The sequence below is a fragment of the Sciurus carolinensis genome, chromosome 8 (assembly GCF_902686445.1).
Source record: "Sciurus carolinensis chromosome 8, mSciCar1.2, whole genome shotgun sequence".
Lineage (NCBI taxonomy): Eukaryota > Metazoa > Chordata > Mammalia > Rodentia > Sciuridae > Sciurus > Sciurus carolinensis.
The window spans coordinates 125,469,472-125,496,888 of record NC_062220.1 but is presented as its reverse complement, the minus strand read 5'-3'; the positions used below and the strand labels follow the sequence as shown (position 1 = coordinate 125,496,888).

General features: G+C 48.9%; 1 pseudogene; it reads right to left on the bottom strand.

Moving 5' to 3' along the window:
• Positions 1–794: 794 nt before the first annotated feature.
• Positions 795–24,135, bottom strand: LOC124991509 (small G protein signaling modulator 1-like; annotated as a pseudogene).
• Positions 24,136–27,417: the final 3,282 nt, after the last annotated feature.

The following is a 27,417-nucleotide window of genomic DNA, read 5'->3' as shown; positions in this document are numbered from 1 at the left end:
CAGTCACTACAAAGGTCTGAATATGCAGCTACTCTGGGACACATCAAGTGGTATGGTTGAGCATTTATCCCAGGAAAATGACAACCCATGCTCACACAAAAATCTGCACACAAAAGTCCACTGCAGCTTTGCTCACAGAGCCAAAAAATTGGTAGTAATGGAGCTCCCTGCTGACAGGTGAAGAACTTGAGGATCCCAGATCATGGAATACTGCTCAGCCAGATCAAGGAATCAACTATAGGTACAGTGACCAGGAGGAATCTCCAGAGGCTTGTGCTGCCTGAGAAGAGTCAGTCCCCAAAGGTGGCATACTTGTGATTCCACTGGTCTAACACTCTGGAACTGAGAAAATCACAGCAATGAAGAGCAGATGAGTGGCTGCCAGAGGTCAGGGCTGGCAGTGGGACAAAGGAAATGTTCTGTATGCTGACTGGGAAGGTGGGAATGAATCTCCACTGTAAGAAAACCAAGAGAACCAACCAAACACACACCCAGTGCCAACAGGTGAGGGCATGTGAGACTGGGAAGCCCAAGCACAACAGGTGTGTCCTTCCAGTGCTGAGGCCCTGGGGGTGCATCAGTTGCATCAGTTTTGCTAGATGTTACCATTGTGGGGAACTGGGTAAAGGACATACAATATCCTCTGCTGTATTTCTTACAACTGGGTATTAATGTATAATGTTCTCAAAATAAAAGGTTTATTTAAAAAAAGACATACGCCACTTGTGTTGTATGTCCACTGGACAGGAAATGTGGGGGAGCCATGAGCCTTGAGGTCTCCCCTTGTCTCCTGCCTACTTTGGTCCAACATGGAACCAGAGCTCCCCAGGCCCAGTGTTCAACTCCTTTTGTTGTAGGACACCCCGCAGCCTGCAGGGGGTAACCAACCTCCTTCCTGTTTCCATCATCCTGAACTGATAATGGCCCAGGAGGAAGGACCCCATGGGCTTGTGGATCTCAGACTGGATGCCTCTGTAGTAGATGAGATGCAGCAGCTCCTGCTCCTCATAACTCTGGGGTGGGGGAAGGAAGCAGAGGGTTTAGTCAGCTGGGAACCAGCAGGTGGGCTCTGAGGCTCAGTTTGCTTCTTGGAGCAGCCCCAGAGATCCTATGTTCATGAGCAAAGCAATGTGTACCTGAGTATTAACTGTGGCATTATATGAAGGAGCAACACCTAGCAACCCACTGGCTGCCCACCATGAAGAACAGGCATCCCTGCCTGGGTACCACACAGAGATCAAAGAGGGTGGAGGTGCATTTATGAGGCTTGATACCAGAGAGGCTGATTTCTTGCTGGCTTAACAGCCCTGGGTGTGCACTTCTGGTGAAGGGCATCTCTCCTCCCCAAGAGGTTCAGACTTCTTCAGTCTGGGCTCCCACCATTCTCCAGGGCCTCATGGTCATCTGAACCAGCAGAAGGGGAAGTAGACAGTGTGGAGGGAACTCACAGGAAAGATTCAATGTGTGTTAAGTGGGAAAAAAAAGCCTGATACAGAACATATCTAGTGAGATTACAGCATGCCTAGGGCTTTTGCAAAAAGAAAAATGAAGAGCATGAATGTATTGTATATCCATTGTATATTACTGTATGTTAATTGGTATATCATAATTCACATGTACATTTAATTTTAAGCCAATGCTTCATATTGTGTATATTTGGAAATATTATCATGCAGTTATTAGTGTGAACTCAGCTCTAAGAAAACTTGAAAGGGAATGAATCTAGAAGGAATGTTTCCACTTGCTACTTCACACAGCAGTAATTTCTGTGCACACTAGTATGACCTTAGCAATTGTTTGCCATATTGTGTGGAGTTGATTTTTCCACCTAAATAATAATCATTTCTATGCAAAGGCTTTTCACTGAGCTGAGGAGCCAGCAGATCCCTGCTGGACTGTGTCTGTGGAAGGGACCATCTCCTATTACCTCTTTATTTCATATTCCAACTTTAAAAGCATATTTCACATGGGAAGGCTAGTCTTGGGTGTACCCAACAACAATGAGAAAAACAACCCCTATTTTGTCCTTCTTGGGGATTTTAATTTATATTTTGTAGATAGCCTTGTTAAAGCTGTTTAAAAAGCAGAAAACAATTTGCCACTGAGGCTCTGATCTCTTCATCAAACATCTGCTTCCTCTTCTGGGTCTATCATTAGACTCCATTTCGTAGCCTCCCTTGCAGTTAGGAGTAGTCATGCTGCCAGGATCTGGCCAATAGGATGGGAGAGGGTGTGAGAGAAGAAGCCCTTTCTAAGCAAAGGCCAGGAAGAAACAGGTGGGTTCTCTCTGTACTATTTCCCCTTCAGCTTGATCACATGACCATGAGGCTCTGGAAATGGGAGCACAGACTGAAAGAAGAGGTCTGAACCCCTCGGTGGAGGAGAGATACCCTTCGCCAGAAATGCCCACCTGGGGCTCTTAAGTCAGCAAGAAATCAACCCCCTGGTGTCAAGCAACTGAAAGAGTGGGGCCTGTCCCTTCCTAGTGCAGTCTACCCCAATGCCAATAGGCAGCTAAAGGCAAGACGTGGCCAAGCAGGTTGAGAATGGTGTTCAGTGAGACCTACTCACTGTAGTGTCTCAACCGACTTGTCCTTAGACTGGGGCCTCCCCAACTGGGAGGATTACCAGAGCACCTGGGGACCTTTCAACATAGATTCTGGGCTGCATTCCCAGAGGTGCTAAATTAGTACAGCTAGAATTGAGCCCAGAAATTAATAAATCTTTTAAATTCCTCAGGAAACATGGAGACTCAGAAACTGCTGGGGGTTAGGAGTACTATGAAATTCTGGGACAGTAAGCTGGTTCTCTATTTAAATTTTAAACACAAATCAATCAATTTTATTTCTAGGAATATCTCGAAACAAAAGCACTAGTACAGAAAGCTATAAAGATGTTGATTGGAATACTGTTTAAAATAAAATATTTTTTATTAAAAAATAACTCAACTATCTGTCATTAGGGGAAATTTGAATAAATTATGTCCTATTCACATATGAGGTGCTAGCATTCAGTATTTCACCTAGAGATTTGAAAGACACTTGACATAAAAGTAAATCGGTTACTTAAAATGCAATTTTATATCATTTAAAAAATAAGAGATAGTAAGGTAGAAATCAGTATTATAGAGGTGTAGATTTCTATCTATATATTAGATATATATAGTCTTACATATCTATATATAAATATAAATAAAAATAAGAGATCAAGATTTAAAAATATGTAGCTATATATAAATATGTAGGTAGATACAGAAATATACATGTCTATCTTTGAATATCTATAGATATGTAGATTTGTATCTATAGATATATATAAAAATACAGATAAAGTATATATATGTGTGTCATATATACTATAGACTCATAGAAAGACAAATTACAAAGATATTTATATATATATATATATATATATGTGTGTGTGTGTGTGTCTATGTGGCTTCAAATCTATAGTTATAGAAATACAGATAAGATATAAATAAAGATATTCTTATGAATAAACACAGAAAATATATGAAATATTCTACACCAAATTAAGGCCCCAGGGATCAGAACTAGAAGAATAAAGTGGAGAGGTGATATTTCAATTTCTTTTTAAATTTTATACACCTGTATTCATCTTTGAATTCTTACAGTACATGGACATTACTCCTATAATTTTTTAAAAAATGAGTATTTTTGGCAAAAAGCAAAACTACCTTTCTGTTAGTTCAGGCTTGGGAACTAGTTGATCTTTCCTCCTAGTCCCCTGGAACCCCAGGAATGCACCTAATAGGGCCTCCCCACCCCATCCAGGGTGAAACAGCAGTGTCTGTCCTCTCCTGCACCTGGTGGGAAGGCACACAGCCAACAGGGCCACCAGATCAACCCAAGATTCTGTTCTTGGCTCAAACTAGAGCTTCTCAAAGTGGGTTCCACCTTCCACTAATCATGGGAAGCACTTTTCCAACAGGTTTCCATGGCCAAATACATCTGAGGGATCCGTTCCTCTTACTCTCCTTTACTCCCCTGATTTCTTTCCTTTTTTAAAAAATATATTTTTTAGTTGTTGATAGACTTTTATTTATTTAAATTTTTTATATGTGGTGCTGAGAATTGGATCCAGTGCCTCACACATGCCAGGTGAGTTTTCTACCACTGAGCCACAGCCCCAGCCCTCCCCTGATTTCTTAAGCATGACCAGATATTAGCACAGCCATGGTTCAGAGAAGTCCTAAGGCATACAGAAAACTGTTTAATCTCAATGTTTCCTAAACTAGCTGATGATGAAACTTTTTTCAAACATCAACGTTTTTCTCCCAGGGACTTTTACAGCAATCAGTAAATCTTAGAAAGCATTCAAGCAATGATTGTCTGTAGGTGAGCTATCTCTAGACCCTAGACCACCAGATGGAGATGGGACAGATTTGAACCCTGGTGGAAAAGGTCCAGTGCCTGCCTTGGACCAAGCTGCTCCCATTCTAGGAGTTTGAACAGAACTGTAAACTCCTGCAGCTGGATCCAAGTCACTGTACCTTGTGCAGGACTGAGCACAGGGCTAATGCTTGATCATCAATGGTGACCCACTCATTCCTTCTTTACCCCTTCTGGGGAGGCATATGGGTTAAGTACCCCTTATGTGAAATGCTTACAACTAGAAGTGTTCAGATTTTGTATTTTCTCAGATTCTGGAATATTTGCATCTACATAATGAGCTATTTTGGGGATGTAGTCCAAGTCCAAATAAGAAATCATTTGTGAGCTGGGGCTGTGGCTTAGTGGTAGAGTGCTTGCCTCACACATGTGAGGCACTGGGTTCGAATATCAGTCCCACATAAAAATAAACAAAATAAAGGTATTGTGTCCATCTACAACTGAAAAATAATTAAAGAAATGATTTTGTTTCATATATTTCTTATTACTTGAAGATAATTACATGCAGTATTTTCAGTGCACTTGTGTTGTAACTGAGACCTGTCACATGAGGCCAGGCGTGGGATTCTCCACTGTGGTGTCATGTTAATATCCAAGTAATTTTGGAGTATTTTGGATTTTCAGATTAGCTGTGCTCAACCTGTATATGTCCTTCATTCTCTACCGTAAAGGGGCACTGGGTTGTGTGTCTTGGAATTCTCCAGAAGAGGGAACCTTCAACATGCATGTACAGAACTCAGGCAGGTTGACTCTAGTCCCCACATGCAGGAGGTTCTATTTCTCAGATAATAGGACAGACTTACCTGCAGCCTGCTTCGTGGCAGCCTAAGCCCCGCCAAGGTTTACCATGCTGTCCTGAAGATACTACTCCAAGATCCCAGCAGTCAGGCCCTGCCCAGCATCACAGGGCAAGTCTGGAGACATGATCATGTGATTGACGAGGGCAGACAGGTGGGTCCTCACAGTGGACAGGTGTCTGCAGTAGGTAAGCCCTGTGGGAGTGGTGGAAGGGAAATGTCATGCTCTGACATCTGCCTCTCTGGCTCATGGAGTCTTCAAAGTGGCATTCTTCTCCCCAGCTTATTGAACCCCCATACCCTACACATTCTCATCACTTCTTTTCCCAGAAAAGGAAAGTGAAGTCCAGAGGGGTGATGTCACTTGATGGCTTGACTGCTCAACCCTCAGGAAGTTTTATCACCTTTCTCAGCCTCACTCAGGGTGACACCACCCTACTGGGTTGGAATCTAATGCATTCAACTGACAAGCTGCAGGCAGGAAAGGATCAGGAAGGAAGAGGACCAGGGACTCCTCGAGCTCACTGTGCCTCTGCCTCAAATCTACAGGGAATGTGAGGACTCCTGCTCAAGTTGCTGCTGGATAAAGGAAGTCCCAGCAAGTCAGTGACCTGGAGATGCCGAGGGCACCAGGTCTGCTTTCCAGGGTGGACCTGTCACCTTAAAGAATGTCTGCCAATGTACTACACCCTGGGCCCATGAGGGTGCCTGGAGAGCAAGAAGCATTCAGCAAATGCCAGCCTGTATTTGCTGACTGCGCCCCTTCCTCCTGGCTCATTTCCAATTCCCAGAGAGAATGCTGGAACTTCTAGAGCCTGAGGATTCACCCCACCAACAATAGGAAGGTACAAGGATTGTGGTGGTTGTCACAGAATGTCCAGCATTTATAGTGCACATGATGCTGCACAGCACTAACAGCCAGGACTGTTCCCTGAGTTTTCATAAGTGAGCTATTTCTCACCATGACCGTATGAAGCAGGTATTAGCATTGTCCTTACTTTATAGATGGGGAGACTGAGGCATGCACTGCTTATATCATTGGCCCATGTCACATCACTAGGGGAAGTACAGGGTGGGGATTTGGCCCCAGGCCTTGTGGTTCGAATATGCGCTCTCAACCAGCATCAGGGATGCACAATGTCATCATCTGATCACCTGGTTCCAGACTCATCTCAACCCCTGTCCTTCCTCCAGAAAGATCCTGCACTTGGGTCTGATAAACCCTTGCTCAGTGCCTGCTGCATGCCAGGCTCTGCCTCAGGCACTGGAGATGGTGGTCACAGAACAGGGAAGAACCTCAGCTGAGGGAAGCTTACACTCCCTGTCTCTCTGGGCACTTGAAGATGATGGGTCCATGCAGGCCCATCCAGGTTTCTGTGGCCAAATACATTTGAGGGAATGCTCCTCTTACTTGCCCATGCCCTCAATTTCATGAGTGGGATGGGTATATTAGCATAGAAAGGGTTCTGAGAAGTCCTGAAGAATACAGAAAACCTCAATATTTCCCAAACTAGTTGACAAGGAAACTGTTTTCAAACTTAAACGTGCAGGCCCATGCAGGGTGTATTAGAACTTTTCTAGAATCCCTAAAAATGCATGCTTTATCTTCCCCATTCAGGTTGTGAGGCTTGGGAAATAAAATGTGCTGAGAAACAAGACTGTAGAGAGAAAAAAAAAAAGCCTTTGGAGTCAAGCATACCAGGATTCAAGTCCTAGGTCTTTAAATCTTGTTAGCTGTGTGAACACGGGCAAATCACTTTACCCCTGTGTTCCTTGTCTGACTAATGGGAACCAAAATATCTATGTTATTATTTTAATCTTTAAGTTTTGAGGATGGGACCAGGTCACCTTTCTCTTCTGCCTGAGAAATGGAACTTATGTGTACTGAGCACCTACGACATGCAATACTAGGTGCTAAAGACTTTACACTCTCTTCTCATTCCATCCTGAAAACAAATCCTCAGGATGCAGTAGTGACCAAACCAAGCCTCCTTTCCCAGAGGCCCCAGTGTTCACTGCCCTCTTAGAACCCAGAGATAAAATTATCCACAATCTGTTGAAGAGCAAACTGAGTCTGAAACCAGATATCTAGAAGGTAGGGATGTTCAAACTCCAGAGCCAGGCTCTGTCCCTGGATATTTCTGGCATATAGCGGACACTCAATAGATGCTCCTTGGAGACCACGCCAGCAATGGAGACCTACATGCACATCCGTAAAAGGCTCTGGAGAGGATCTGGTACTTCATATTGTCACAGAGCAGCTTCAGAGGAGCCCTGCAGGTGGAGAAAGGAAGATGCTTTACAAGAGCCACACATAGCCCAGGTTTTCTGAAGAGGATCACAGCCATTCTCTGAGGGGACCGTAGGGTGGGTTACTGTGATTTCCATACAGCTACATTGCCCCTTCTTATCAGAACCCCAGTTTTCCTTTGAGGTATCACCTCTCCCATAAACCTCTGTCCCTGTGGTCTGGATGGGACAAATAACTCTACCTAGTGCAGGACCCAGTTTGAAATCATGGTGATTGGCTCAGAGATGGTCATGTGACCCAACCTGGGACAATGAGAATCAGCCCTTGGGACTTTTGTTGGAACTACCAAGAAACGGGCACTTTTTTTTTTTTTTTTTTTTTTAAATCTCCTGTCTGACTTTCTAAGCCAGGGAGATATACGTTCATGGCTGCTGGGAGTCATCTTTGCCATTATACAGGGAGGGCCTGCCTGAGAGCAGAGAGTGGAACTAGCAAACAGGCAAGTGAAGCCAACATCTGAAGACACAGACAGGGCTTCCTATTTTGAGCATCATCCATCCAGATGCTGCTTGCATATGAACTTCTCAGTTATGCCAACATGTTTTATTTTCTCCTTGAATCAGCTTGAAGTGGGTTTCTGTGACTTTCTCCAAGTGGCCCAGTAGAACCAAACAAATCCATGCTGGGATTCAGTTGGGATGACCGCAAAGTGGGTGACATCTCTAAACTTCCCCTTGCATGGCCATTTCTGGGTGCCATTTTGGCTAAGGGAAGAGTAAGGCCCTAGAATTGCTGAAAATTATAAGAATTGCCAAAGGAGTGCTGTATGCTCTTGCAGAGCACAGAATGGAAGAATAGCCATGTATTTATTCTCAGGACATCCCAGGGTATGCCCAGGAAAGCCCAGGGAAGCTGGAGAGCAAACACACCTCAATCTCCAGTTATGCACATGGGAAAATATTCTCTCTGTGCCTCAGGGTGGTGAGGTTGACTTGGACAGTTTACAGAAGCACAGCATCACACCCACCACTGTTCCCTAGCAGGCTTGGTTCTCAGCAAGGTGGTGAGCTCTCCACCATGATAGATACATAAGCAAATACTATCAGAGTGGGTATTAGGGAAAGCAGCATTTCTCAATGGCCCACAGAGATAACAGGTGCAGCCTGAGACACTTGGGGTTTCTCTAACATGTGAATTCCTGGTCTCTCAAGAGACCTCAATCAGGATCTCTAGGAAGAAGTCCTGGAACCTGTGCATTTTGCACTTCCTCAGGTGATTGATGCACAATAAAATTTGAGAGTCTCCAGCTGCATCAGCGCTTCTCACACTTAAACGTTGACACGTGTGTGAGGGTGTTAAATACAGCTTCTCATTTAATAGGTAATAAGCTGAGAATCTGCCCAGGTGATGTTGTGGGACCACTTACTGAAAAGCCAGGGGTAAGGAAGCTTTGAAGACCCGATGCTGGCCCCAACCCCTCACAGTCCCATGCCTGAAGACTGGACACCACTAGGAAGAAGGCCAGCAAGGCCAGAAGGAAGGGATTCTCCAAGGCCAGGCCAAGCTGGGCCAGTGGGAAACTACGCCAGTCTCATGAATGGGCTGAGTAGTTCCCAAGAGGCAAAAGTTCTGTGGATATGGACAGAGATGAACTTGAGATTTAACTTAGTGCAAGACAACATTGAGTGTCATTTACTGAACATTGCCACGTGCCAAGTACCATGTGCTGGCCACTTTAAACCATTATTTGATTTGCTCCTCATAATGACATAAAGGAAGCATTTTGTAGGTATTTGTCTAAGTATTATTTTTTGTTTCTTCCTTCCAAGCACATGGTAGGGCTGCAATTCCTGGTTTCCTGTGGGTGGTGTCAATGGATTGGAAGAGGAGATTATAAGTAACATTTTTTGGTGGAACATTTGTTGTTGATTCATGTCCCTCCAGACTGTGAGATGAGCAACATTCACAGTGGCTGCCCTTTAGTGTGAAGAAAGCAGAGCTCCCGGCTGACCCATGATAGACACACAGCATGCGTGATAAAGCAGTTGCTGTATAAAGTTATACTAAGATCTCAGGTCTATTTGTTACTGCAGCACAGTCTTGTTTATCCTGATTGATACAGTGAGTAAGTTCCAACAGTTACAACTGCACAAGGCCAGGTTTTACTCTAGCTCTGGTTGATTCCATAGCTTGTGTTCACTCCTCCAAATTTGGTGCAGGGCAAGAAGTGGGCATCCACAAAGCTCTAGGTAATCCTTCAGCCTCTTCCATGAACAGCACAAGCCCCTCCTACCTCTCATGGTTGCAGCCATTGGTTGAGCTGCCACCAGTCAAGCCACTCTGTGAACAGGACGAGCAGGAGGATTTCCAGGGGCTGGGTTGCCATAGAGATGGAGGTTGTTCATGGAGACATCCATCAGATCTTGGGGGACTGTGGTAAATAGAAGGGGCAAAAGAGCCTTGGTTAAATCTGTGTAGGTCATAAAAACCTCATCCCCAAAGCAAGCAGTTCCCCCCATCCTCCAGGCTGGCACAGGGAAAGGAAAAGACCCTGAAAGACAAAGTAGGAAAGAGCATTTAGATCAGAGTCCAACTGATCCAATGAAAGCCACCACCAAAATCTGGAGGCCCCAAAAGATGGGCAGAGCTGATGATGGCTAGAGAGAGGAAAAGAACCAGGAAACCAGAGCCAAGAAAACAGGCAGCCATGCTCAACATGTTGTCATCTAGCTGTGCTCACAGGATGCTGAGGGGAAGGAAGGGAGCCTGCTGGATGCTTCTGGGAAGGCTGAGGGAACGAGTCCCCAGAGATGGGCCTCCCAGGGGAGTACAAGGTGGTCCAAGAGAAAGGAGCCTGAATCCAGGGAGGAGGCAGAGCACCTCAGGGCAAGAGACCAGTGGGTGAGGGAGAAACGTGCTGGTGCTGTCCATGGTCCTGGGCCACAAAGCTGCTCCACTAGGTGGGTGCCAGCAGACTGGCAGCCCACAAAATCAGAAAGTTACAAGCCCTATTCTGTACCTGTGACCTACTGAATTCACCTCCTGGAGACAAAGTCCTTTTGGTACGAGGGATGGAACCCAGGGGCACTTAGCCACTGAGTCACATTCCCAGCCCCTTTTATTTTATTTTATTTTTTTATTTTGAAACAAGATCTTGCTAAGTTACTTAGGGCCTTGCTAAGTTGCTGAGGTTGGTCTTGAACTTGCCATCCTCTTGCCTCAGACTCCGGAGCTGCTGAGATTATAGGTGTGCAGTACCACGTCTGGCTCAAATCTGTATTTTTCAAACAGTTTTGACACAGCAGTCACATTGCAGAGATCCTGATGTCTCACTCCTGGACACTGGTGATTCCTGACCAGTTGCTCCCAGGACACAACACTCAGTTCCCCTGATTTCCTTCTTTCCCAGCTTCATGAGAGCCACGGCATCTATAAATCTGCTGGGTGGTTGAGTACTTTAGACTTGCGAGCCATCTGGTCTGTGTTGTAAACACTCAACTCTGCTATCACAGTGCAGAAGTCCCCAAACACAAAATGTAAATAGAGGAGGCTGGGTGTGTTCCAAGGCCACTGTGTTGATGGACACTGAAATGTGAACTCTGCATCGTTCTCACATGTCATGAAATATTCTTTTGATTTTTTCACTCACTGAAATAAAATCCACCCTCGGCTCATAGCTGTACAGAATGAGGCCGGATTTGGCACATGGGTCATGGTTTTCTTATTCTCGTTCCAGGAACTCAGAGAGGTGCCCGTTCCCCATATGCCACGGCTCTTGGACAACTCGTCCTATCTCAGCTCCCCTTCAGCTCTATGGCGAGAGGGAGCTGTGGACCTGACCCACTGGCCATCAGAGCTCAGCCCACCAGGGTCTGTCCTGCCCACAGAATGTGGTTCTTGAGGCCACACTCATCCTCCCCATACAGACTCACCAAGGAGATGTCCCAGAAAGGACAGTGACCCCCCTAGTCTGTTCTAGAAAGACATCCCCAGTTCCGTGCCAGTCTCAGGCAAGTGCTTATTGGTTAGCCCAAGTAGGGAAATCATGACTTCATCCCAGCCCCTCCCCCCAGCAGGCTTCATCAACTGGTCCCTCCACTACTGGACCCACCATGCTGCCAGCTGCCTGCTGCAGGGTGGACAGCTGAGGGCCTTGATTGGTCCCTTCTGTCCATCTCCCCTGGAACCAAGACTCAAATGACAACATGGCAGAGGTGGCTAGGACCCAGCCCCTGGGGAAGTGGGGAGCCCAGACATTACAGAGAGGCTGCTCCTTCAGGCCTGGTGTAGGGAGGGTGGTATTCCATCTGGCTCATGCCCACTGACTCCCCCTGGCCACTACCAGCATGACTGACCAGCAGGAATCATCATCCAGGTGGGTCCCACAGAGATGGGGCAAGTGCTGTCCAAGATGTCGGGGGCAACTTGAGACACAAAACAAAAAAGCCCTGGTGAAGGGGAGGTCTGGGGTGGGCAGGACAGGGAGACAGGCACAAGAACCAATTCCTTGGGGCTTGAACTGTCCCCCTGCCCTGCTCTCCACAGCCCCCCACCCCCAGTCATACTGTGTTTGATTAGAGGAAAAGAGAATGCTCACGGTTATCAAGTGACTAGTTCCATGGGTGCTGGGCTGGGCAGTGCTCTGCCTTACTGTCCACAGTGACCCTGTCAGGGGGGCATCTGTTTTCTCATCTTGCAGAAGTAACTGAGCCTCCAAATGATCTAATTTTGTTACCCTAAGACCCACCAGGGAGTAACTGGCAAGGCCGGACATTTTAACAGAAGTCTCCCTTCTCTTTAACGACAGTGGTCTCTCACTGAGTGCAGGTACAATCATTATCCCCTTTTACAGATGAGGAGACTGAGGCACACAGAGCAACATGCCCAGGACCATCCAGCTAATAAGTGAAATTCCAAACTAGGAGGCCCAACTCTGAGCTCCAATCAGATCCCTGATGCTGTTTCCCACTGGTTCCTGTCTCTCCTCCCATGGGCTCTCAACTGGGGCAGATCTGGAGATGTCTTGAGACTTCAGTTGTCACAACTTGCAGGTAAGCTCAATGGTACAGGCATCCGGTAGCTGGAGGCTGGGGATGCTGCCCAGCACCCCACAAAGCACAAGACAACCTTGCATCCAAAGAATCATTCAGCCCACCAGGCCCACAGAGCTGACGGTGGGAAATCCTGCTCCAGACCAGCACTGCCCAACGGGAATGTGAAGCAGCCATGCGCAGAATCCAAAACTGCCCAGGAGCAACATTAAACAGGTGAAGACAGCTGCAACAATGGATTTTGTTCAACCCAACATTCCCAAAATGTTCTCATTTCAACATATAATCAATATAAAATTATTCATACCATAATTCACATTCTTTTTTTTTTATACATAAAGACTTGAAAATCTGGGTTGTGTTTTACACCCACAGAACATCTTGATTGCACTAGCCCACACTCTTCTCGAGTGCTTGGTTGGCACATGGGCCTTGTGGCCACCACAGCGCAGAAACAACCTCAGCAACAGAGGAGTCTGAAATGCCAGTCTCTGATGGTGGCCCTGTCCACATGCTCTGGAGCTTGTCTTTGCCTCCTGCATAAAGACCAGTCAGAAGCCAAGAGATGTAGTCCAGGGTATACAACAGTGGGAGGGAGGTCGGAAGCAGCTGCAGCCACAGCCTCTCCCCACAGGGTGAAATAACTGTCCTCCTGTTGAAGCCAAGCATCTGCACGGTTTCTCCACAAAGGGTCCAATGATACATATTTTTGGCTCTGTGGACCACCTGAGCTCTGTCACAATCACTGACCTCTGCTGTGGTGGCCTGACTGTAGTCACAGACAATATGTAAATGAATGGAAGTGGCCATGTTCCTATAACACTTTATTTGTAAAATGTGGCCCATGGGCAAGGGTGTATTTCCTTCTGATTTTTTTTAAATTGGTAAACCCCGTGTGGCTCAGTCCCCTGAGAATTTCAACCAAGGATGGGGTCCCCATTACCAGGGCTGCCTCTGACCTTGAGGATGAAGAGGGTGAAACCACTTGGCCTCTCCCCACCATGAAAACAATATGCATGGAGTGGTGCTTAGAGGCACAGGCTCTGGAGTCAGACCACCTGTGTCCAGAGCCCAGCCATGCCCCAAACCAGCTGTGTGACCTTGGATCCACTGCTTTACCTTTCTGTGCCTATTTTCTCCTCTGTGCAACAGAGGAACAGTGATGACATCCTGCCTGGGAGGGCTGTGCTGGGGATGAAATGAATGAAGATAGAGCACAGAAGTGGACCTGGCACATGTGGCACTCAGTAAGGACACTGGACTGTGACCTGAGCATCCACCAAGGATTGGGCCTGCACCTGGCAACCAGGCATTTCCCAAGTCATCACTCTGAGTCCTCAGACTATGACCCTGGTGGGTAGTGCTGTCACCCTGTTCCCCAGACAAGGAAAGGAGACCTGAACAGGAAGGATCACGGGGTGTCCTGCAGTGGCAGAGCAGACTCAGTGGTGGTTCTTTTCTTGAAATCAGTGGTTCTCAAGCAGGGGCAATTTTGCACCCCTGCCCACCTAAAGGCAACATGGCAATGTCTGGAGACATTTCTTTTTGTCACGAGTTGGAGGAATGTGAAAGGTTTGCTACTTGGCATCCAGGGTGGAGCCCAGGGATGCTGCTCTGCACCCTCCTGAGCTCAGGACAACCCCGTCCTATGAAGGACGCTTCCAGTCATCACATCAGTGATGCTAAGGTGGAGGAGCCCTCCTAAATACACTGCTTCATCAGGGTTTCCTCAAAGGCAGAGAAGGACCCCAGTGCCGATTATTTGGGAGGTGCTACTAAGAAGCATGGACAGCGGGGAGGTGAAGTGAGACAGGGTAGGAAAGACTAAGAATAAGCAGGTTTCCATGAGAGGCAACTGCGCCTAAACTCCCTGGGGAACCCTGACGGGCTCTGCAAAGCACAGAGGCTTAAGAGCTTGCTCACCTGAGGATGAAGGGCTGGGGTATCTATGCACAAACCCTGTCAGCCAGGGGCTGGGGGATGCTCCAGGGAGACTGATTCCCTGACACTTCCAACATGCCTCACGCATGGGAGAAGGGACCTTGGTGGCCAGAGGAACCTTTCAGGCGAAGAGACACTGAGAAGGGGAGCTGGTGATTAAACAACATGCCCAAGGAAGAGCCGAGGACTGAGGGTGGGCACTGCTGGCCTCTGTTCCTCTGCCACACTGACCCCCAACAGGATAACAGGGATCTCCCCAAAATTAACATACAGCAGCCAGCCTGGCTCCCAGCAGGAGCATGCAAATTATTTGCTGGGTGAGAATCTGCAGGAAGCATTTCCTGGGAAGAGCTCCAGGAGATCTGGCCTTTCCTGATCGCAGGCTCACCAGTGAGATGCTGTGAGGCCTTGTCAGTCTCTGGGGGTGGGAGCCCTGGTTCTCGGGAAAGGGAACAGAACCAGCTCGGCATCCTGGGGATTCTCACTTGCACAGACAGCCTTTTCAGCACTGGGCCAGAACAGCCTTGGTGCAGGGCCAGGGCTACATGAGAGACTCACTACCACGGGGAGCTTGGAGGAGTCCGCAGCCTGATGCTGGGCAGCCATGGCTGTGGTAGTGGCTCTGTAATACCTGGGTGAGCTGGGAACACAGGGCTTTTCTCCTAATTGGCCATGAAAGAACATCATGGGTGAAAACATAGGCTACCCCAACAGACACAATGCCTGACTGCCAAGCCTGCCCCAGGCCCCAGGTGGTGCTTGGCCATGGACCAGAGCCAGGGCAGTGGGGGCCTGGCTCCACAAGCCCACCCTGCCAGGGAGAACATCTGTCCACTTTCCAAAGAGCCTCTCACTGCTCAGCACATGGTCACTTATGCAAAGGGAGGCTCAGGGCCACTGTCCATTAAATGGAACCAATGTGGCTGCAGAGGGTTAAACAAATGAGCTTAACAGAAAAGCTGTGATTCAATAGTGGTTTAAGAGCCAGCCAGAGAGGCCCACTGAGAGCCAGGCCCCATCTGAGTGAGTGCCATTCAAAGATTCATTCATGGTGTTCGCACAGCAGCCCGTGATCATGGGGAGCTAATGCTGGCATGGCATCTCTTTATAGCAGTCAGCATACAGACAGCACGACATCTGCTGTCACCTGGGGGACTGTGCCGCTGGGGAGCCTCCTGGGGCTGTTCTTGCTGCCATGCACTGAGGGCTCCCATATGCAAGACCCACCCCACTTGCTGCCTCTAACCACCCCCTCACCTCATGGAAGCTTTAGTCTGAAGTAAACCATTAACAAGACGCGTGTAATGGCAGCTAACATTCGAGAATTTTAGGTGCCAAATGCGTGATCTCGATTAACCCTCTTAGCAACCCTGTGAAACGGGTGCTGCACACATCACTGTTTCACAGATGAGGAAACCGAGGCACATGGGTGGAGTGACTTGCCCAGGTTCAGCTGGGATCCCAAAGCCCACACCCCTGTCACTACCCCGTGTCGCTTCTTGTCTGGTGACATCTTTATGAGCCAGGTGGAGAGTGGTTATTGGTTCCCATATTTGGGGAGAGCTGAGGCTGCCAAGATCCCAGGTCCCCCTGCCAGACCTCCTATCTTCTCATTCCAAACACCTGGGGTCATTTTTAGGCTCAGTTTGGCAGGTGAATCCCTGGGGCCCAGGGACAGGGCAGCTTAGCGAATTCAGACTGCGTGTCAGGGTAGATGATCCGGAACACGTAATCTGTGGCCTCCTCATCTTCCTTGTCTGAAGACATGGACTCGGAGGAACCCTGAGGGCTCCACTTGTGCAGCTTGGGAAACACTTTGCCCTGAAAGGACATGTCACAATGCAAGGACGCCCCTGTTCCCAAACCTGCACAGCCTGAGGGGTCTTGGCAGGGCATGCACATGTCTGTGAAGTCACATGAGGGTTCACAGGCAGCGAAGACCTCCCCAGCCTCCCCAAAGACCCATGGCCACTCACCTTTCCCCGTTGGGACCAGAGAGGTGGGTCCAGCTGCCTGTGGGGGAGCAGCCCATTCTCCAGGCAGGAGAGGAACTGCAGGAGGTGCCCACCCTTGGGTAAGTGGAAGGGTGGGTGGTCTCTGGATCCCATCCTGGCTGACCAACAACACTGTCCCACCACTGTCCACTGCCACCATGACCAGCAGAAAAGACACAGTGGGAAGTCACTATGAGGCATGATAATGGGCTCCCCTACTCTGCAAACACACATCCCCAGAGGTGCCAAGTCAGACTCCGGGGCCTGAGGCTATGGGCCAGGCCTGGGAAAAAGATGAGGGCAGATTTTACCCCTCCTGTGTCCCACTCATCCTACCCACAATCCACCTGGCTGGAGAACTACAGGACAAGGTCAGGGACAGTGTGGCTTGGCTTCCCTAAAGCTACCCACCAAAGGAGAAGATGCCCTGAAACACCCACACTCCTCAAGAATCTGGGACAAATCTGACTTACTGGGGTTTGGGGTGTCCGATTTCACCCCTCCTCAGGCCCCTGGCTGACTCTGGCTAGTATGGAAAACATTCACTGTGTGGCAGCACGACACAACACAAGCATCCCCGTCTTGTCTGACACAGCATCCCTGTGAGGCTGATCCACTAGGATCTATTTTACAAATGAACCCCAGGTTCAAAGAGGGTAAGTAACTTCCTCAAGGTCACACAGATCTGAACCCAGGTCTCTCTTGTTCAAGACTTGAGCAGCAGTGCTTCACGCCTCAGTGGGACACAGACCACTTGCTTTCTAAAGCAAGAGGGCCATCTGCTCCCTCTTACTGTAGCTTCTTCTAACTTTAAACAACCACTACAAAGATCTGGTTTGAGTTCAGGCTCTGGAGCTTACAGGCTATGTGGCTTTGTGTCAAGTGGCTTCTTCACTTCTAAAATGGGAACACGCCTATCACTGGGTTGTCCTGACAAATAAATGACAGGCCTTGTCATTTTACAGAGGGGGAAACCCAATCACCGAACCCAGACCTGGCCAATCAGCATGTTCCACTGTCCCAGAATGGTACAGGATATCCCACAGATATATGTCAGAGGGCTGCTGGAAGGATGTTTGAGCAAAACAAGAGATGACCAGTATTCAGCGTGGAGTGTGGTTTGCACCTGCTTAACGCACTCTGAAGACGGTGTCTTTAGGAGCAACAGGAATCATGCGCAGAAGTCTAGATAATTCTACTTGCTTCTATAACATCCTCTGGTGAAGACAGGAAGTCCTGAAAGGCCCAGCTGATGTTTGCCCTCCTATCTCTGTGCAATAAAGTGCTGCTTAACTGCACTGTGCACTCAAAGACCCTGCTAACAGGCTTTCCAACCCTCACAACTAATGCTGAAAATGCTGCCCTGAGATACTCAGAAAAGTCCCTGAAATCTGGATTTGCAAAGTACTATGGGACACCATCAATATAAGGATCATGCAGAATGTTTCTTCATTTGTGTGACATTACAGTGTAACAGTTTCCAGTTCCTTGAAAACTCATGCAACCCCCAAACCAACAGAATTTCACAGCTGAAAAGGACCTTGTTTTGGCCTCCCAAGGATGTTGGATTCCGAGAGGGTAAGTGACTTGCTAGAGGTGACACAGGTCAGGTCACTCCATCTGCAGGCCCTTGGCTTGGCCCTTGTTAGCATGCAGCAGGGGGTGATGCACATAGGATCTGGAGTCAGACAGACTGCATGGGAGCCCAGTTCAGCCACTTTCCACCTTACTGTGGGTCCCTGGGAAGAAACCCAGGGTCCCTTCATCCTGCTCTAAATCAGAATCCCCTGCACTGGTATTAAACATTCAAATTCTCCCAAATTTTTAAGCTAGGCTTGCTCAGGGTTGAACATCCAGGAGGCATGTTTAAAATCATTTTCAAATCTACTTCACTGTCAAAGGGAAAAAGAAAGGCACTTTGTGCATGAGAGTGCAATTCCCAGGATGGGCAGCAGGTGGAGGCAGAGTAGATGAAGGCATCTGGCCGGTCCCTCTCATCTGCTGTTTTCCACAAGGTAATGTACAATTTTGTTTCTCGAACAAGGCAGTGCAGATCCACAGGTGCTTGATGGCGAGTGGGGACAGGTTGGGCAGCTTTGGCAGTTTCAGAGCATTTTCCTGGAGTCCCTGGATCTGGTTTTGCCTTTAAGACCAATAGGGAAGAAGAGATCCAAAATGGAAATCCACAGGACCAGTATGCAAACAGGAAAATGCTCATTCTCTCTAGAAAATGAAGGAATGGCAGGAAAGCAAGAGCCCATAGTGCTCCAAGCCAGTGGGTCAAGTGTTGAAAAATTAATAATACCCAGTGAGTGTGGAGATGTGGCTAAACAGAGGGTTTCAGATGCTGTTAGGCAAGCCAGCCTCTGACTTCCCTCACTCCCTTGCTCCTTCCCTCTCTCTACTGGAATGAAATGCTGACCAAGAGTTCTTGGACTACAGATCCTTCAGAGGCTCCTCAGTGTCCCTGCAAAAAAATGTCTTCCCTGTGACCGGCAGGTGCTCTGTGACCTGGCCCCCTACTTCTCCAGCAGCCCCTTACTGTACCCACTCACTCCATGATGCATACAGAGCAGTGAGCAGACTCCAGAGGCCTTCAGGCTCTCTGGAGCCTTCCACAGGCCGATGCTGCTTCCTGGTTCCCCCCTCACCCCATTCCTGGGAGGGTCCCTTCTCACCCTTTGGGTCTTGGCAAGGCCATCTCCTACAGGAAGCCTCTAGAACAATGCTGTTCTCTGCCCCCTAAGCCTGCTCCATTTTCTGTCTTCCCCTCCATGCTATGATCTTAAGAATATGGACTAAGCAATTTAACTTTAAAAAAATAAAATAAGGACTGGGGAGATAGCTCAGTTGGTAGAGTGCTTGCCTTGCAAGCACAAGGCCCTGGGTTTGATCCCCAGCACCACAAAAAAAATAAATAAATAAATAAATAAATAAAATAAAATAAAATACTGAGAGTTGACCAGGAGGCAAGCATGGGTCTGCATTGTGTCTGTACCTCTGGGGCCTAGCACGGTGTCTGGCACGCAGGGAGTGCTCAGTGATCATGGTCATAAATGAGTGATTGCACAAGAGAATGAATGGTTCTCCCTTACTGCCCAGCAAGGGCATCTCTGATCCCCCCCTAGGGAAGTCCTCAGACTGTGAAAGGCCCTGGATATCTGGCTCCTTAGGAAGTTATCTGGAAATACCCAGGAATTCAGCAGGTGAACTGGAAGGAATCTAAAGACCATGTGGCTGTGAAGTCCAAAGGGGAGCCGGCAAATCCAAATTCAGAGCTCTGCCCACCATATGGTTCTGGGGTAGCCCTGGGCAGGCAGGGCCTGCAGGGCAAGGGAAACAGGGGGCTGTTTCTCACTCACTGGAGTGATCAGCTTATGAATTGATGGCAAACGTAGGGCATGCTATAGTTTGGATCTGAAATGTTCCCCAAAGGTCCAAGTGTCAAAACTTTGTGTTCATCCTGGTGCTACTGGGAGGTGGGGGAACCTTTAGTGGGGGGGATGCTGGTGGAAAGTTTTAGGTTATTGAGGGAGTGCTCTCAAATGGCACTGTGGGATGTGGATCTCTTCCTCCTTTTTACAAAAACATTTTTTTTCTTTTTTTTTGCATCCTGGCCATAAGGTGAAAAGTTTCCACACCATAGGCCAATAATGGGACCAACTGGTCATCAGACAAAAACTGAGTCAAAGTCAACCTGTCCTCTTTTTAAGTTGATTATCTGAGGTATTCTGTTGTAGTAACAGAGAACTGACAGACAAAGAGTTATATCTGCCTCTCCTCTTCCCTTCCCTTGCTTGTGACAGACACAGCCAATCAATCCACACACATTTTCCCATGATACCCAATCACAGCTTCAGAATCCTTTATGACACAATCTGTGGGAGCCACAGGCACAAATTGGAGTTAAAACCCATTTGCCATCTCCACCCAGGCCCCAAGTTTGTGGTTGGACTCTGTATTCAGAACAGGCATCAGTCCACAAACCTCCCCAACTCATTAACCAGGCACCACGACAGTTGAGTGACACCTCCCCCTTCAATAGCAGCCTCCAAGAAAGTTTTAATCAGAGGCTCCAGCAGCTGGTCCATGCAGACAGAGAGCACTCTGATCCTTTGAGGTTTTGCACTGAGAACAGGGTGTGGTCCCAGCACCAACTGCCTCAGGGACATTTCCAGGTGCTAGACACTTCCCTAGATGCTGGGGACGTAACAGGATGACATGGATGTAACTGCCTTTCCTCATGGCATTCAGAGAGGTAACAATCAAGTTAACAATAAAACAAGAAACAGCTAATTCCTGATGGCAAGAACAAGTGTGAAGAAAGCAAACAGGTGATGTGAAAGAAGGTGGGGTGAGGGCTGGAGTGACCGAGCTGGGGCCACGGAAGACCAAGCAGGCGAGCCTGCTGGAGGAACAGCATGTGCCAAGGCCCTGAGGCAGAAAGAGACTGGAGGGTCTGGGCAGCAGAGAGCGTGCCAGGGGCTAGGGAGGGGCTGTCCAGCCTGGTCTCCACACTCACATGCTCTTGATCAGCTGCTCCAAGTCCTGGACTTTGCGGCTCAGCTCCTCGACTGGCGGAAAGCTCTTGCCCACCTTCATGAAGAGAGCTGCGATCTTGTTGCTGCACAGGAAGTCAGCTGCCCAGCGCCACAGCCCATGTAGGACACAGGCCTCCACTGCAGCTGTGGGGACATGGTGGGCAGCAGCACTGACTCTCCTGTCCATGTTCCCAGCACCCAGCATGGCTCGGAGCTTCAGACACAGGCTCCTTGGGCAGCCAGTACCCCTAGCATCACCTGCCTCTGGCCAGCATTACAGGAAAACACATGTGCACCCCACCTGGCTGGTTTCACCCTCTAATGAAGCGAGGGAGCTTAGTGGATAACCCACAGTCATGGCTAAGGCTGGTCCACCTCTATGCAGGTCCTCTGCCAGCCACTAACCAGCTGTGTGACTGGGAAATGACCTCCCCTCGGTCCTCGGCTTCCTCATCTGGAAAGGGCAGTAGTGTGAGCATTAGCCTCAGAGATGCTGTTAGGAGAGGTAAAAAGCACACATGGGAAGTACTTAGCAGAGCCAGGCACACAGTGGGTGCTTTATGAATGCCAGCTTCTACCCATTTCAGAGGGAGAGAGATGGGCTATAGACTGCTCACCTCTGGGCCAAAGAATATCAATATCATCATCATCATCATCACCACCATCACCATCATTGCTACTGTGAATGTAGTACAGTTCATGTTTATGGGTCTCCTTTAAACTCTGCATGGCCAGGGAAGAAAGGAAAACTACCTCCACTTTCCAGATGTGGACCCTCAGGATCAGAGAGATGAACTGAATTGCTCAAGGGCACCCAGCAATTGAGCGATAGAGTCAGGATTCAAACCAAGGCTGAGTTCAAGGTGAGCCGTAAGTCACACTGTTGAGGATTTTGTAGCAATCTTCCTACTTCTGACCATGCCCAGTCTCCTCAGAGCAGGACACATGGATTATATAGCCTGGCCTCTACCGTAAACTCACTGTGGGACCTCAGGTGAACTACTTTCCCTCTCTGGGCTGAAGTGAGCCATTCTGGGAAACTGGCCCTGTGCAGGTCATGCTGACAGCCTCTATCTTACTCCTGGTACTTCTGGCAGCCCTCCATCTTCTCACCTTCTCCTCATACACAGGTATGCAACAGGTATAACATTAATGCTTACTGAAAAAGTGAGTATGTAACAGCAGCTATTCCTTACTGGGCACCTGGGGGATGTCAGATAACTGGGAAGGTTTACCTTACCTAACTCTTGAGACGAAGCCCATGAAGTAAGAGCTCTAGTGAACTACACAGGGTGGAGAGCTTGGTCAAGGTTCTGTGCAAGCAGAGATAGGGAGAAGGTTGGGGTTGACAGCTCGTCTCTGTCTGAGTCAGCCATCACTTGTGTGAATCAATGTCCAGATTGTCTTGCCCACTCTGCTCATGCATTTAAAATATTTCGGGTGAAACTCTTTTTACATTCTGAGTTTTAACTTATACAGACAATATTTTCCACCTGCTTATACTGAAATAAGTTAATTTCGGGCTCTGTGTACAGTGTTTGATTCTTTCTGACAAAGGCTCCTGAGGACACTGGATAAAAGAACGCGCAATGGGACTCTTCAGGCCTCAGTTACTGCCATCTGATTTCTCTCACATGGAAACTTTGGTCGGTTAGAGAAGTATCATGATTCTTTTTATCACTTTCTCTAAGGATTTAATTGATAGGTATGTTGGCAAGTCTCCATGTGGACATGTATGTTTTCTATTTGCAAATAAAAATGTCCAGAAGAAAATAGTTATATAAATGTAATAAAATGTAATTGTTTTATAAAAACATAGATAATATTCCCACGCACATCTGTATTTATACATATGTATTTATGTACACATATGTAAATACATATATTCATATATACACATATATAAACACCTGAGTGTGTATGTCTGTATGTATTAAATAAACATATTCCACTTAAAAAATAAGTTCTTGCCCAAAGTTGCCCAATAAGAAGAGGTAGAGCTGGGATTTGAACCCAGGTCTGCCTGGGTGAAAAGGGGGTGAACTGGGGCTCTGGCTCCCTGACATGAGTGTGCTCAGCACATTGTGGTGCCCCAGCCATCTGCCCAGAGCTGGTGGGCTGGCCAGGTGCCTTTGCTCAGGGACCTCCCGGGGGTCAACGTCACAGGGAGGGGACTGGAGGACACCTTCACCAGGAGATGCTCCCGGCATTACAGATGAAGCTCTCGGGGAGGAAGAGAAACACACCCACTGTGCGCACCACCGACTGAGCTGAGTGCTGACTTCAGGCTCATGCAGAGCGCCTGTCTCCAGCCACCATCAAAGCACAGCACGAACCTGGCAGTGCCGTTATTTCTGGAACCTTAGGAGCAGAGCTGGTTTAGGGAGAGAAGTCTCAGTCATGCTCTAAGCCCCAGGCCTGCCTCCTTTGCTGAGCTGGCTGGCCACGGTCCCTCGGGATGTGTCAGCAGGGACTCTTCATTCCCTGTCTTTAAAAAGTCCTCGTCTGCACTATCCCTCTACCTTGCAAGTTCATAGGCAAAGCGAGGAACTGGAACAGAGATCGTTGCTCAGGTGCACGGGTCTACGTAAGGCGTGCCCACATGGAGGGCAAGGTGATCCCTCAGTGCAAGCCAGGGACTTCCCCACAAGGTGCGGAAGTCACTGTCAACTGGTTCTCTCACTATTCTGTATCTCCAGGTTCTCCAATTGAGTCAGGATCCAAAATTAACTGTGGAGTCACAAAACATGTGAGAAGTCTGGCTCAAAGAACTGCCTTTCCTGAGACCACGCCCAGAAAAGAAACTTTCCAGGCCACAGACGGGCCACCGACTCACCACAGAAGGAGATGATGTGGCTGCTGTCTTCGTGGACAAACTTGCGCGTGACCGCCTCTTCCATGATCTGCTTCACCTGCAAGGCAGTGGGGAGAGACCAGTGCCTCCAGGGTGCAGCTCCCCAGAGGGCTGCGCTGCTCCCCAGGACCATTTGCAGGCCATTTTGGGGGCACTATGGTAGTTGCTTTCCTTCCACACCCTCGCCACCTGTCTTCAGCAGGCTTGTGACTTAGTAGCTACCTGCTTCCCACTTTAATTATTTGCATGGACTTTTGCATGGTGGGCTGCTGCTTCTCTCAGATGGCACACCAAATGTCCTCTCCTTCCCTGACCACATCCTGGCCCTTATCATGGCCACTTCATGGTACTTACCACCCTTCCTGTCCTTTTTCTCTATTGGTTTACTGTCTGCACCCTCCTTCCAGAATATAAGCTCTATGAGGGTAGAAACCTCTCCTGTTTTTACTGTGTTATAACCAGGACATAGAAGGTGCTCAATAAAGATCTCCATGAGTGAATGGTTGGATGACTCAGGTAGGTACATGAATCAGGAGGTGTGATGTAGACTATCAGCCCTGGAATCCAGCAGACCCGGGTTCAAATCCCCGCTCAGGCACCTACCATATGAGTGCATTTTGAGAAATGGAGTCTCAGGTCCACCTCTGGTCACACCCCAGGCCATGGGCTTTTCTTACTGTACCTGCTCGCTCAACAAGTATTTCCTGAATTCCCCAGTGTGCCAAGCACAGAGGACAGTGTGAAAGGGCACACAGAACTCGGCTAGTGGCATTGATCCTCTGGTGGTCTCACTGGATTCTAGACCCCAATCTGCTCAGAGTCACTCTTGGACTTAAGCAAAGCCCCTCTCCTCTATGGGCCCTTGAGACTGAGGATACTGAAAGAAGACCACAAGGATCTGCCCAGGTCTGAATCACTGGACTGTGAGGTCAGGGTGGGGGAAGCAAAGTCCAGAGTGACCCAGCCAATGGGTCCCTTCCCTGTGGTCCCTGCACTCATGCTACAGCACATCCGTGCACCCATCTGAGAGCAGTCCAGGCCCCACTGCCCACTCTCCCTTCCATCTGGATGTCTCCTGGGGTTGAAGGAAGAGCTCAGGACACCTCTGACTGTGTGCTAAGGAGGAACCCAGGGCACACTGAGAGCTGGCCCACTGGACTACCCCCCTCCATCCTGCCGGCACCAGTCCTGTGAAGAGCTCCTGGTCTTCAAGCTCAGTGAGCTTGTGCTGGCCTCGCCTGCAGCATTGCTAAGTGTGAAAATCCAGCAAGACCCTGGGGAGCTGGCCTGTTTTACAGATGTGAAAACTGAGGTTCAGGGAGGTGAAGTGGCCCACTCTGTGTCACAGAGATAGAAAGGGGCAGAGCTGTCATTCAAACTTAAAAGGGTTTTTCCATTATGGCTCCAGATGTCATATCCTGGCCCTTGTAGCTATCAGCTGTGTTACCTCAGGCAAATCACATCACCTCTCTGAACCCTGGCTATTTGATACTGGGAGAATGGAACAAGATGCAGAACATCATGTGCTGAGCATAGAGCGTGGCACAATAGAGGTGACAAATGTCACCTCTGCTTGGAGCCTCACCTGCCTTTTACAACTGTTTTGGCCCTGGCTGGATGTCACCTGTTCAGGACATTACAGTCCCTTGCTAGCATTCCCACAGTGGCTGTGTTTCTAACACTTACCAGACTGAAATGCTTTGGTTGGCACCTACTCCGCTGCCAGGTTCAAACCCCATCAGGACAAGCACTCTGTGGCTCCCAGCTTTACCACTGTGTCAACATCCACCCTGAGTTCTGGCACACAGTAGGTACTCAATAAATGATGAATGTGCTGACTCTGCACAAAACTGTTTGGCCGGGCCAGGCTGGCCTCCTGTGTGTCACAGTCCAGCCTTCCTGCCCGGGTGGCAGTGTCTGGGATGGCTCTCAGGACCTGTGCAGATGTGGCTCCCACCCAAAGGTGCAGACTCCAGCTCTTCCCAGTGGCTGACCTTCTCCAGCAGGTGGCCACCCTCCCACCAAGGTCCTCCTGCTCTTCAGAGGCAGCCAGCCATCTGCCTGTCACTCTCTGTCACCTGCCTGTGTCCTCCCTTCTGGTGGGTGCAGGGAGCACCGGGCCCCATCTGCTCCATGTCCACAGAAGGACGCCGTGAGCTTCCTCAGGATACATGGCAAATCCCCAGTTCTCACTCAGAGCTCAGGGAGGAGGGAAGGAGCCAGGCTTGGAAAGTTCTAGCATCTAGTCAGTGCCCTCAGCCTGCTGCTTACCACTCAGACTTCACAGATCCGCCCAACTCCCATTTTCTAGAATGCCACCTAGTGCCCTCGCTTTCCCTGTCACTTCTCTTCCAACCCTGGGAATCTGATCCTGCAGTCTGTCGCCTCTCCCCGTGATGGGCTCAGTTGCATCTTCCTTCCAAATTCAGATGCTGAAATCTTAACTCCTGGCAGCTCTGAACGTGACTGTATTTGAAGATAAGATCTTCACAGAGGTGACTGAGGTAAAACGAGGTCATCAGGGTGGACTTAATCTGAAATGACTGGTGTCCTCATAAGAAGAGGGCACCAGGACACAGACACACACAGGGGACACCCATGCACACACAGCGAGAAGGAGGCCATCCACACACTGAGGAGAGGCACAGAGCAGATCCATCTCTCAGACCTCGGTAGGAACCAACCCTGCCAACAGCGTGATCTTGGGATTTCCACCTCTGGAACTGAGACAGGATACACTGTTGAATGGCATATTCTATCTGCTGTCCGTGTCATTGTCACAGTCCTCATCTCCTCATTCCTATGGCTGAGCCACTCACTGGAGACACTCGGCTCCAGCCCTTGAGGGTCCCGGATGGCCTCCAGGTCTCGCTCCTTCCCAGGGTGGCCCACATCCGACCACAGATGAGTGCAGTGTATAAAGATCCAACACCTTCACCCACCTCAGGACAACCATGACAAGAAGTCTCGGCTCACCTAAGAGGGTCCCATGGGACTTCCACTGAGCTGGCATCACAGCCCACTGTCCCTGCTGCTAACTTCCCTTCCCTGGTGTTGATCCCAAGAGTACGCCTCATACAGCCTGCACTCTGAGCCCCACCTCAGCCAGGACTGCTGAGCTGCAGCATGGACAGGTCAGAGCAATGGTCAAGAAAGACCAGGTGCAAGTGCTGTGGATGGGGGTGCCATCACCCCTGAACTCAGCTGTGCAGGAGGCGGGGGCTGGCCACCCTCATCAGGCCCCAGGGATGGAGGTCAAGGCATGGAGAGCTACAGGGTTGGAAGCAGACGTTCCTGCCCCAGGGGCTTCTGGTCCACTGAGTCCCAGGATCGATGAGGGAGGCAGGACAGTGCTCTGGAGCACACCAGAGATGCTCGGCTCCTGGTCCTGCCCCATCAGCCTCGCTTGGACCAGGTCAGAAACATGAATTCTTGGGTCCCACCCTAGAACTCCTGAACTGGAAATTCTGGGGTGTTTCTCAAGCCTTCCAGGTGATTCTCAGGAATGCCCAAACTGGATTAGGGAATTGGAGGGGAAGAGAAGGAGGAGGGAGAGGAACAGAGCAAGGGAAGGGA